Consider the following 13,357-nt stretch of genomic DNA (forward strand, 5'->3'; position numbering starts at 1 on the left):
GCAGAGACGTGCCTGTGAGAAGCAGAGGGAAGGGAAAGCCAGCTGTGCTTCTCAGCCTTAGTTCAGTGAGATATTCTTGTATCCTTCCAATGATATCCCGTCATGTACTTAACTTTGCCTGAGTTGCATTCTGATCCTTGGCACCTCTTAGTCTGTTCTGGCTGCTAAAACAAAATTTCATAGAGTAGGTGGCTTAAACAACAAACATTTATTTCTCACAATCTGGGGGCTGAGAAGTCGAAGACCAAGGTGCTGGCAGATTCGGTATCTGGTGGGGGCCCAATTCCTGGCTGTCTTCTCACTAAGTCTTCACATAGCAGAAAGAGGGTCAGAAAGCTCTCTGGAGTCCTTTTCATTAGGGCACTAATCCCATTAATGAGGCCTCCACCCTCATGACCTAATTACCTTCCAAAGGCCCCACCACCTAATAGCATTACATTAGAGATTAGAAAGTCAACATATAAATCTGGGGGAAACACAGACATCCAGTCTATAAAAGCACCGAACAAGCCCAACTAAGACGACTGCTCCCCACAGGAGTTAAAATAGGCTAGTACCTCTCCAAGTGTCATCCTTACACAAGGGGTAGCCACAAACAACACCTGAGACAAGGGGTAGCCACAAACAGCTGTTGCTACTGAAACAGCACAAGGCATTTAGTTCCAGACTGCTTCAGAGGGCAGTAGGTAAAAAGAATAATGCTCTCTAATTCAGGCTAAAATGCCAGCCTCTGTACTTTCTTTGATGTGACTCTGCACATCATCAGACCAAATTATCTACCACAATCTCCCATTAGTTCTGTCTTTTAAAGTTACCTTTTAATTATCTGCTTAAAAGTGTATTATAAATAGCTATGACAAAAATTACCATCTTTGAGTTCTCATTCTTAACCTATATTTAGCTTTAAGCTAAAAAAAAATTCATAAATGAGACAAAATATAAAAGCCACTGCGATGACACACTGTTCCTATTTTGGCTTGCTGGGATAACATTCAGATGCTGTTGCTAGAAATAACGTGAAGATTTCTTCAAAAGCAAAACCCAGGTCCCCTCTGTATCATCGCTGTGTGTGTGTGTGTGAGGGGGGGTACATGTACACTGTGGGAGTGTGTGTACATGTGTGAATGTGTATATATGGGAGTGTGCATGTGTGCAGCAAGTTACAAGTGGGCAGTCACAAATCCTCTGCTTCATAGGTTCTTTCTCTGGTCCAAACTCTTCCTCCTGGTTCCATTCCTGCCTGCATCCCTGTCCAAGATGCTTAAGATAGCGGGCTCAGGGGCAGAGAGTTGGGTTCTAACCCTGGCTCTAGCCCAGAGGGCTGTGACTTTAGGCAATTGTTTGTTTTAACTTTTCTGTGCCTACTTTTCTGATCTGCAACAAGGACCTATAATAATGCCTATTTCATAATTTTGTAAGGATTAAATGAGTACATATAAAACATCAGAAACATGTCTAATCACCAAATAAATATTCAAAAATACTGTTATTATTAATCATACCCTTTAGTTATCAAAAAGTGTCTTTGTTACCTGAATCCCAGATCTACCCCTCAATTTCAGGTTGAAACTGTTCCACTTATTGGTGAAACCTGGATTTAGTAACCCCAGAATCTAACATAAGATTTTCTGGTATTAATCTCTGCTGTAAGGATCCATTAGCCCCAGGAGGTCACCTCAGGGCTGCCCTCACTTTTAAGATTTTATAACTCAACCCCTGCTTCATGGAGACCCCAGAGTTGCAGATTCGACCTTCCTAATACAGCATAATGTAGTCTCTGCAGACCAGCATAGAGTTTTTTAAGACAGATGGTTTAGATCAGTTATTTTATTATTCAAAAGTTTGCCCCTCAACAGGAATCCATAGAAGTTTAAACTGAAGATGAGTGGTCATTCGCAGCCAGAGTCATCCCCATCCTGAAAAATACCTCTTCCTTTATGTTTTCATTACACTTTCCTTTGATGGACAAACAGATCCTGCTGTTTCAGCCCTTGAAGTGCCCCAAGCCTTCCTGGACAGGCTTTACATGCCACTGGTCCTCCAGAGACAAGACGTCTGCATTCAGCCCCTAAGGATTAGAGAGGACCCATGTTTTCTCTCTGATCGTAGTCTAATTCTTTTTAGTAAATATAAATGCATCCTCTTAGGCTACAGCTCTGTAGATCTCATTCACCCCCAAAAAAGAAACTCCCACTGTTTGGTACTGAGTACAATTTTAAAAAGAAAAATAGAAACAGAAAATTTAACACATCATTTGATAGATACACAAACATTGGATAAACAGGAGAAAGTTCATTGATAGACCTGGGACTCTTACCAAATTCATACTGATGAAGTTCCCATGGTATCACTAAAACACTGCTGTCAATTTCATTCACTTTCATATACAGTGTTTTGTGTTTGTTTGTTTTTAAGGTATAGTTTCACTTTTTTAAGCTTCTGGCCTTCATTTGTTTAAGATCATATATAGCTTGTAATCTTCACCAACCAGATGGTAATTTATTCCCTTCTTGGTGTCTGGACAGTACATTTGGAACATGTAATAAAGACAGATCTGATGTTACAAACACCAAGACCATGTCCTTCAAATCAAAGGCCAATTGCTGCATTTCCCATTTTATCAAATGTGGTAGCTTCCATTTTGCAGTTAGAGCGTTATATTTTATTCATCCGTTTGACAGTTAAGACTGAAAAATCTGTCAACTGGCCTTGAACCTGATAGATAGGCCTTGGTTCCTTTTATTCAGGTGGAAACTCATGTGCTGCCTCAGAAGACATTCAACAGCATGTATTAACCATGTTAGTGACATCTCTAGAGAAAAGTTCATTTTTCTTGCCAACAGTAATTCTACTAGGAATAGCTTTCTGGCATAGGTAAAAATAGCTGTTTTAATCAGTCATCACACTTCCTGTTCAGCTTTTATGTACATACAATTTTTACAAAAGAAAAGAATGTGGGAGAGTGAGACTTTAAATGGTATCAAATTCATAGGCTACATCTTATTGAAATATTGTTTATAGTAGAAATGATAAATAAATAAAGAAGAGTAAGAACTTTTCCCATATCAAAGAGACTGATCATTACAGATGCTTCCTGTGATTGACAAGATAGCCCTCCTTAGATGAGACCAACTCTCACAGGCACAGTAAACTATAGAAACCCCAGCTCATCACCACATTGTGGTCTAGACCAAAAGCAAAGAGGCATTACTTTAAGGGGAAGTAGATCTGCTGACATAAAGCATGTTGATAGCTACTTTCAGATAGCTAATGAGAGTAAAAATAAAAGTAGAAAGTTTAAGATGTGGTCACTCAAGGGTTATTTCTCCCGCCACGGAAAACACTTTTATATTGAGGATATTTATCTTTGACATTCTCTTAAAAACTTACCAAGATGTCATTTTTTAATGTCTCAGAGATTATCTAAGTATATAATAAAGATAAAGGAGGCGCATTCATATCTAAAACACTGACTTCCTTACTACCTAGTTCACTCGTCAACCTCTAGATTTAAAAAAAAGTCAGGACTAAATGATGAAGCTAGTGAATTTATCAAAAATATCTTATTTTACCCCCAATTCATCAGATATTAAATTCATGGCATTTTAGAGCTGGAAAAGACTTTTAGAATAATGAGGTCCTTAAGGTCTAAAGGCAGCTAAGGCTTGAGAAGCAATGTGTGATTCCAACGTGCAGCCAAGGTTGAGAAAGAGCATTCCAAATCTGTGATTCTCAAACCTTAATGGGCAAACACATTACTTAAGGATACTGTCAAAGGGCAGATTCTGACTGAGCAGATGTGGCATGGGGCCTAAGACTCTGCATTTCTATCAAGCTTCCAGGTGAAGCAAATGTTGGCATCTGAGGTCACACTGGGGTAGCAACATCTCAGAGATCTCCTAGCCCAGTGGTTATCAAACTGTGTTCTCAGAACTCTGGGATTCTGTGGGGAGTGTGGGACAGGTCCTGCAATCCTAGATTTAGATTTGCCAGAAATGAGGCTCATCTGAGCCTGTGTCCATAGCCCACTCTCCACCATCACCTCTCCCAATTTAAATTGGTCTATTTATTAAAATATAATTTGTCATTCTCAGTGACTGACTTTACGATGTGTAAATGTTATACATGTGAACCAAAAAAATATATAACATTTGTTTGACAAGAGTGTACACTGCTAAAAACACTTCTCTCTTTCCCTCCATTTTACAGATGAAAAAACTGACACCCAGATAACATAATTGGCTTTATGGAAATCACATCATATTTAGTTACAGGCCAGCACAATTCCCTTTCACAATACTCAGTTTCTTTGTATAATTCAAGAGCAAACAACCCAATTGAGGTCAAAGAAATGGAAATGCAATTTCGGTTACAGATCTCTTCATTTTTATGCTACTGTTTGAACTAAGAAAGCAATGAGACAGAAATGCTGACATAACTCCTGGGCATCCTGGGTATGGTCACACTAGTTTGAGGGTTGGTCCTGACTTTGTTGAAAATGAAAGGAAAACCCTTTTTAGAAGCTCCAAGAAAACAAAGAGAAAAGGAATTGTGATTTGTAGAGAAACTCTTGAGCTCTAAAGGAATAGCAATCAGAAAGCAAAACAGTGGGAGAGAGACACACACATGCACACACTGAAGAGGAGCAGAGAGGGAGAACCAAGACCGCTCTCTGAGCTGGAGTGGCACCAAGGTGAGAGCTATGAATTCAGGAAGAACTCTGACCAGGAAGGAAATCATGCAAGCAGCCGTCTGATGGCCCAGAGGGCTGCAGACACCACAGCTTTGATTTGGAGCTGGAGGTCAAGGTGGGAGCAAGGCTTTGGTTCCTTGGGAGCTAAAGCAGGGAGGGCGATACTCTGGTTTTCATCTGGTGAATCTAATAAAGGTGAATCAGGTGTCAAACCGCAGACATGTTAGAGATCTGATTGTTATATTCACTGGTGCTGATTTTGCCATGATTACACTTTGTTGTACCTTTATATTCTTTTATCCTGGGATCTCCTTAGAGTTAGTTTTTGCACTGTAGCAACTAGGTGAGCAATATAGTAAGAAGACCCCTGTGGGCAGCACACCATCAGGGAGGTGGAAAGTAAAGCCTCCGATCAAGGGAGTAGAATTCTAGCAGTGAGTCCCCTGTTACATTGGATGATAGCAGAAAGAGTCCGTTGGGAAACTTTCTATATGGAAGCTCCTCAGGGGGTTTTGCTATTCTTACAATGCTAAACATTAAACCTAATAAAAGACATTTTAAGGTCAAAGAACAGGACAGATATTGATATAGGTATAGATATCAATAATATGTATATATAGTACGCATATGTAATATATAGACCACAGGTGGTATGTTTATTTATTTAATAGGGCCCCTGCAGTAAACAGATGACACACTCACACAGGATAATTGAGGAGAGTTTGTGAACTGAGCATTCACAAAGAAGATGTCAGGGTTAAGGTAAACCAGGGATGGTGAAGCACCCTGGAGCTAGCAACAGCAGGGAGCTGTCCCAACCTCTAGGCCTGACAGGGGAAGGAGATCCATTGGGACCAATGGCTGAAGAAAGGGCTGCCCAAGCCCAACAGGACCAGTCACCTCAGCTTGAGCCACTGCCAACCCACAGTGGCAAGGGGTGCTTCTAAGGGAATAAATACCCTGTCCTCCGTTTTCTACAACTTTACTTTTCCACTTAACGACTCACTGGTGCTCCCATTGGCTGAATGTAACCAGGTGCCAAAGGAAGAGGGAGCTTAGCTGACTCAGTGCATGATGGAGGTCAGTCTCCTGGGACCAGAGCAAGGGGGATAGGGAATCTGGAGCACAGGCTGATCTTCCCGTTGGCTCCTGACATCCTGCAATCACTGCGGGCTCCTCCTCGCTCTTCTGCCACACACCACCCCGCTTCTTGTCTCCATGCTGTTTCCCTTTTCTGGAATACCCTGGTGCTACCTCTTTTGTATATCTAAGTCCTCTCAACCTTGAGAGCTCTGGTCACACAGGTGTGCACAATAAACCTTCCATCTTGGGTACAGCCATGCTGTCTACTCAAATGAACAGTAAACTTTTTGAAGGTGGGGCCACAATGGTCTCCAGCAAAGAGAAGATAGCCTATTTCCAGCAGCCTGCTCAGCAGAAGCCATCATCACGTGATTCTCACTGCCCAGGCTCAGCGTCTGCAGCCTAACAGTTTTCCATGTAATCAAGGAGAAAGGCAGCATGCCAACAGGTGCCCTGAGCTGCACATTATATTTTTGTCCTGCCTGCCTGTCCCCTATACCCTGCATCTCCGAGTCACCAGGTCCTTGACCATCTGTGATATAAACCCAGCCTGCATAGGGGTTTGTAGTCTGTACAATGCATTAACATTTGTAACTTAGCTGCCATCATTTAAAATTCAGGAGATGCCAACCTAATCGTGGCGTACTACTCTTTTTTAGAAAATTGGAAAATTTGGCAACACTAGGTCTCATTCTCCTGTGACAGCAAACAGCTGGAGCTGAGTGGTGACTGCTCCTTCAAATTGAGCACATGCTGTCCAGTCCATTCACAATACTCCCCAACCAGTTGGTGGATGGCACTGTTTCCCAGTGCCATCCAACTTTGAGATCCTTTTTTCATGGGCATCAGTACTACAATGCTCCCTTCCCTCTTCCTTCCTTCTGACCAGTAATCTCTTACTGACCCTGTGTCTAATCCTTTCTGCTTAATTATGAAACCCTCATTCTATTATAAACAAACTCCTCTTCCCTCAGTCTCATTTCACAATGTCTCTTCTAGTCCCTTCCGTTGTGAGTTGAACTGTGTCCTCCAAAAGACTGTTGAAACCCTAACCCCCGATGGATGTGAATGTGACCTTATTTGGAAATAGCATCTTTGCAAATGTAATTAAAATAAGATGAGGTCATACTGGATTAGGATGGCCCTACATCCAATGGCTGCAGTCCTTATAAGGAAAGGGAGGTTTGAAGACACAGAGGAAACACTGAGAAGAAGGCCAGAGGAAGAGAGAAGCAGAGATTGGAGTTATGCTGTCACAAACCAAGGAACACCAAGAATTGCCAACAACCACCAGAAGCTGAGAGGCAGGGGGGTTTCTTCCTCAGAGCTGTCAGAGGGAGCATGTCCTAGCCCACACCATGATTTCAAACTTTGCCTCTAGAACTTGGACAAAATACATTTCTGTTGTTTTTGGCCACTACTCAGTGGCAGTACTTTGTTATCGCAGCCTTAAGAAATGGATACCCCTTCCTTTAACTGATTTCCTCTGAAAAAAATCCCAAGAGAAGGATGGTCAAGTATTGACATTTTCTTGGTACCAGACTGCCTGTGTCCATTCATCTGCCCTCATTCACATCTCATCTTCTTCTTTTGAATCCTGTGACATTAGGCGGTGTATGCACACCCTTGCCCCATTATCACCACCTGGCCATCGTAGAGGATATGGGGCCTGTATCCCTTTTTTTTTTCTTTTTTTTATCCCAATGCTTACCATTCTCTTAGGTATCTTCAACATTTGTGTCGTTGGGTCAATTAACATCTTGATCCTGGGGTCCTGGGCACCTCGGTTCCTCCCTTCAGATGACCTTCACATCCTCTTCACTTAGGCAGCTGCTCCCATGGAGATGACTGCTCCATCTACAAAATGTATAACCTTATTCTTTAGTTATAATCACCTCTTTTCCCCTATCATCTTCCAAATAACCCTGTTCTGCTTGGAGTCCTCTCAGTCAGAGGGGCTTGTCATTTGGAGTCCTTGATCCCCTAGATGGATTTCAGGGTATCTGTGAATATCTTAAAATTATATGCAGATTATGTACCCAAACTGCAGTTCACTGCTAGATAAAAATTACACTTCCATGCAAATTGAGCCACCACAATGTGTGGGTGAACCACAGTGCTAACCAGAAGTCCTCTTATTTCTTCTGAGGCAATCCTTTATGCCTCCAACCACCACCCCCAACAAATGTATGAGCCTCACCACCTTGCTAAAGCCCAGCAAACCACCACTCTCGCTTTTCCCTCCAACAGCCTTGGTTGCTGCTTCACCAACTCCTTAAACTTGTGTATTAATGCATCCAGCCTTCCTTCCTTAACTTCTGTCTCTGAGGAAGAAACATCACACCTCTCTGCTCTAGGAGGAGAAGAAAGCCTGGTGGTGGTGGGCATCCCCCAGACATCTTGTTCAAAGTGCCAATTGTTGTGGATACTCCACAGAGGAGATGGGTCATCCTACCCAAACACTGCTCCCTCTATGCCTCATTCTGACCTATTCCTTCCTTCATAAATCCATCAACTGGGCATTGGCCCTCCCAATCTATAATTAGCAAACTCTCCTGTATTCTCTACTTCTTCTCATGCCTCATATTAAACCCTGGCTTTCTCCTGTGGATACTTTCTGACTCCCTGCCCTTTCAGCACTCTAGAAGACGTCGTACATTCTTCTGAGGTCCCCAGTGCCACTACTAAGCCATCGTTCACCTGTTCTTGATCCTGAGAGGTTCTTGACACCTTCTACCTCTCCTCATAGCTGATATCTCCTCAACTTGTAATCACTTCCCTCAGTTTTTTGAAGAATTTGACTCCTGCCCATGGAAAACTTCGCAGCCCAACTCATGGCCATTCTCTGTCGTCTCATGTGGTTTTTAACAAACATATGAAGGAAGCAAAAATATACAGGAAAATGGTCAATGTGACTAGCAATTAAGCAAATGCAAATGAAAACAAAACCCCTCATTTTCAATGTTATCAGGTTGGCAAAAAATTTTAAATTATAAGCCTGATAAATTGAGTTTGCTGGAGGTGGAGATACAGGAGAATTCTCACACACTGATAGGACTGTGTATTGGTTACAGCCACAATAGAGAGTGATTTTGCAATAAAAGCTAGGTTGGAGATAAACATACTCAGAAATACTACTTCTAGATACGTGCACACAGAAATAAACATTGCAAAGTTGATTTCATTATTATTTATACCAGCATAACAACTCAAATGTCTATTGACAAATGAATGGAGAATTAATTGTGGCTTATTCATACGTTGGAATAGTACATAGCAATTAAAATACATCTACACAAAAATAAAAACATGAATTTGGATAAAGGTTATTCTGGGGTAAGAAAGAGGGTAATGGGTCTGGGGATGGATACAAGTGGGTCTTTATCTGTATCTATTATATTTTCTTTATTACATTAAAAAGGAGAGAGAAAAACATGAAACAAGAAAAGAAAGTTAAACTTGAGTAACACGTAAATTTATATATATTATATATATATATATATATACACACATATATATTCAGTCAATTCTTCTTGGCAACAAGATTGGAAACCTTAGATAATCTGAGAATTTCAAATAATCTTCTAGCAATATAAATGTTTACATAGGAAAAAAGAAAGATGTGTGGCAGCTATTCAGTTAATTATGTCAGTGTTAGACATCTAAGCTTATAATTTGCATGAAATTAATTCACGTGAGGAGTAAATTATTCTTGGGTATTTAAAATTGATCATAATTACCAAACAACAGTCAACTCCACACTTCACTTTGTACTATATGGAAACAATCTTATGCAAGTTCAAATCTCCAAAAGGTTCAACAACAAAGAAGTAATTTGTTTCTACACCTGGCCTTACTTAAGGAGAGTAATGCTTTATTTATTCAACATCATTCTGAAATGAAGTGTTTCAAATAATTTTATGCCTTTAAGTGCCAAGACTTTTTTATTAATAATTTTAACCACTTGGAATCATTTTTGGAAAGCTATTTGGATGTTTTTCTCCCTTTTCTTAATACTGTAAACAGAATGTGATTAAAGTTTTCATATTGACCTGGGGTCAAGATCAGTTCGGCTCCTAATTTCATTTTGTCTTACAATTCCAAAAGACCCTTGTTCACCTTTGTCTTCTGGAAATATGTATATTAGTAGTAGTCCCCTATATATTTTGGGCTGCTAAGCAATTTGAGAATGTGTGTCCAGAGAATTGTTCTTTTTCAAAGCCATTTAAGCCACTGCTTCAGTCAATTTCACTAAGCTTGAGTAACATCTCTTCATAAACACACATATGCCAATACCCGTTTATTTCCACAATGCTTCTGATTGATCTGGTCCACGTTTCATAATTGTCTTCACCAAAATCAATAGCAGTAATCTGTACATAAGGACTGTTTATTGCAGCAGTAAATGACTACAAGGACAGGGGTTTTGAATTGTTGTGTCTATTTTAATCCTATGTCCTCCTTTACTCTCAGGTTGTCAGCCCCCAGCAGCAGCTTTCTTATTCCCCCTTACTAATTTGCAGATTATGATCCATCCAGGGCTAAGAAATCAGGTGATTTATTCTAAAGTAAGAATAGGGGAGGCCGGTTAGCTCAGTTGGTTAGAGCACAGTACTCATAACACCAAGGTTCGATCCCCACATGGGCCCCTGAGATGCACCCTCCACAACTAGATTGAAACAACAACTTGATTTGGAGTTGATGGGTCCTAGAAAAACACACTGTTCTCCAAATACAAAAAAAAAAAGAAAAAAGAAAAAAATTCAAGTAAGAATAAATATGCTGTTAGTAACAGGCTAGAGTCTTTCCTGTGAAGGAAGTGTGTAAACTTGGGTACATGAACCATTTTCAAGCTCTTCATGTGTGTGTATTTCCTGCCCCAGATAACCCCAGATAACTAGAGGCTCCCTCTGAAATGGTGAGCCATTGCTAAGCATGGCGCCACCATCTAGAAGTCAGAGGTGAATGGATTCCAGTGACTCATTTGCACCATTATAGAATTTGCCTTTCTTTTGATTCTTCCTCTGGACAGAAGGGATGACATTTTATATTAGTTTTTTCTTACTCTTGAAAAATTTCAGGTAAAATTCTGGTACTTGGGAAATTTTCTAAAAGGACTCCTGACAAACAGATAGCAAAAGCATCCCTGTCATTACTATTCCATACTAGATTTTATTTATTTATTTTTTTTAAGATTTTTATTGGGGAATTGGGAGGATGGGAACAGTGCTGGGGAATTGGGGGAAGGGGAACAGACAAGTTGCTGTCCTTTTGTTCTTCAGTCTAGTTGTGAAGGACGTTGCTTCACTGGCCCAAGCTGGCACCATCATTGCACTCTTCCCGGGCGAGGCAGATCAGTCGCCGGCTTCTGGACGGCCACTCACTGTGGCTGCTGGCCACTCACACTGGCTGCTGGCTACACACGGTAGCCCATTGCAACTCACCTACCATCGCCGGCGACTCACGGCAGCCCAGCTCCAGGTTGAGCTGTTGTTCAGCATCTTAGCTGTAGAGGGCAGTGTCACTGGCCCTCATATGTGGGATCTGAACTGGGGCCCTCTGGTGTCCCAAGCCAGCTCTTAACCAATGCGCCACTCAGCCGGCCCTCCATACTAGATTTTATAAGTTGCCTACTAGCATTTATTTAATTCCACTTACTTTGAAACAAAGAAAAAGTTTGAAGTGGACATTCTATTCTCTAAGCCAGTTTGCTGAAACTAGAGCCTGCAGACCAAATGCTGGCGGTTTTTATAAATAAAGTTTTATTAGAACTCAGCTGATTAGTTTACAACTCATTAGTTTACATATAATCTATGATTGCTTTCATGCTACAATGGCAGAGTTGAACGGTTGAGACGTAGACTGTATGGCCCAGAAAGCCTAAAATATTTATCAAAAAAGTTATCATCTAAGCTAAATAACTCTCACTTAAAAAAGTTTATCTCCACAAAGAGGTGAATTCCAACAATATCTTTTTTTTTTTGAAATGCAAACATGAAAAATGTAAAATAATCATAAAGGTTACTGAGCAAATGCTTACTAGTTTCTGAGCGACTTTAATATGATTGGTCAGTTCTTAATGGTTGACATTATTTCCATTGGACAAAGGCAGTTATAGGCAACAGTGAAGTTTACATAAGCACCTCACAACGGTACCAATGATGACATCCTCTAACTGCAGCAAAAGTGCACATTATAATTTTATCTCAGACATAAATTTAGATGATAGAAAGTTCCTTAAATAATAACTGTGCTATACAATGTAAGGCACAATTGATGTGTTAGACTCACAGTTCAGAAAAATTAAAAACATTGAGAAATGGCTGGTAATTAATAGACTGTAATGGTATTAAGCCAACGTACAATTTATACTTTTAAGAAAACAAAACATAAACATTATTTGGACCTACTTACATTTTAGTTGGGTTATAGTAATATAATATTAAGAAAATACAATATAATTCCTTTTGAAATGATACCAGAAAATATTAATAGAATTAGTACTTATAATTTAACTTATATTTTGTGATACATATCAAGCATTTGCTTGCTGGATATATTTATAATGTTTGAAAGCACATGATTTGCCTTATGTTAACCCAAACCAATGAAATAACTATTTAAATGTTCTATGTTCTAACATAATTACATCTTAGACACATGGTGAATAGGCTCATTAAGTGAGATATTTTTTAAAACTCGACTTTAGTTTTGTCTCCCCAATGCCCTTTGAAACTATTTGGTGAATGCAGCTTTGCCCCTGCACTAGGTAAAAACTCAGCAGCTTTCATGAGTTTTCTATTTCTTTTAAGGTAATAGACACTGCCACAGTCAAGTAACAAAACACAGTCTCATTTCAAAATTAAGAGTCCAGTTCAGGACTTTAATCCACACTTCAACTTTCAGTCAGTCTTGCACATGGCAGGTACTTACTAAGGGCAGATACTATTCTGTGTATTTTCCCTAAAAAGCAACCTGAAAAGCTTCAATAACCAAAACAGCATGATACTGGTGAAATAATAGAAACATACATTGGAAAAGATCAGAACAGAATAGAGAGTCCAGGAATAGACCCAAACAAATATAGTTAGCTGATCTTGAAAATAGGAGCAGCAATTCAAAGGGAAAAACAGTCTTTTTGACATATGGCACTGGAACAATTAGATGTGTACTAATTAGATGTGTACATGAAGAAAAAAAATCAACCTAGACACAAATCTTATAGCTTTTACAAAAATTAATTCAAGAATAGACCTAAATGTAAAATGCAAAACATAAATTTCCAGAAGAAAATATAATTGAAAATCTAGGTGACATTGGATTTGACAATGAACTTTTAAATATGACAACCAAAGCAAAATCCATGTAGGAAAAATTGATGATAAGTTGGAAATTTACTAAAATTAAAAAGTTCTGCTTTATGAAAGACACTATGAAGAGAATGAAAACACAATCCATAGACTGGGCAAAAATCTTTTCAAAATATTTGTCTAACAAGGGTCTCACTTCATAGACCGTGCAGATGCCTGACCAATGCGCCGTATATATATGTTTACATATATATATATATATATATATATA

The sequence above is a fragment of the Hipposideros armiger genome, unplaced genomic scaffold (genome assembly GCF_001890085.2).
Source record: "Hipposideros armiger isolate ML-2016 unplaced genomic scaffold, ASM189008v1 scaffold_204, whole genome shotgun sequence".
Taxonomy (NCBI): Eukaryota; Metazoa; Chordata; class Mammalia; order Chiroptera; family Hipposideridae; genus Hipposideros; species Hipposideros armiger.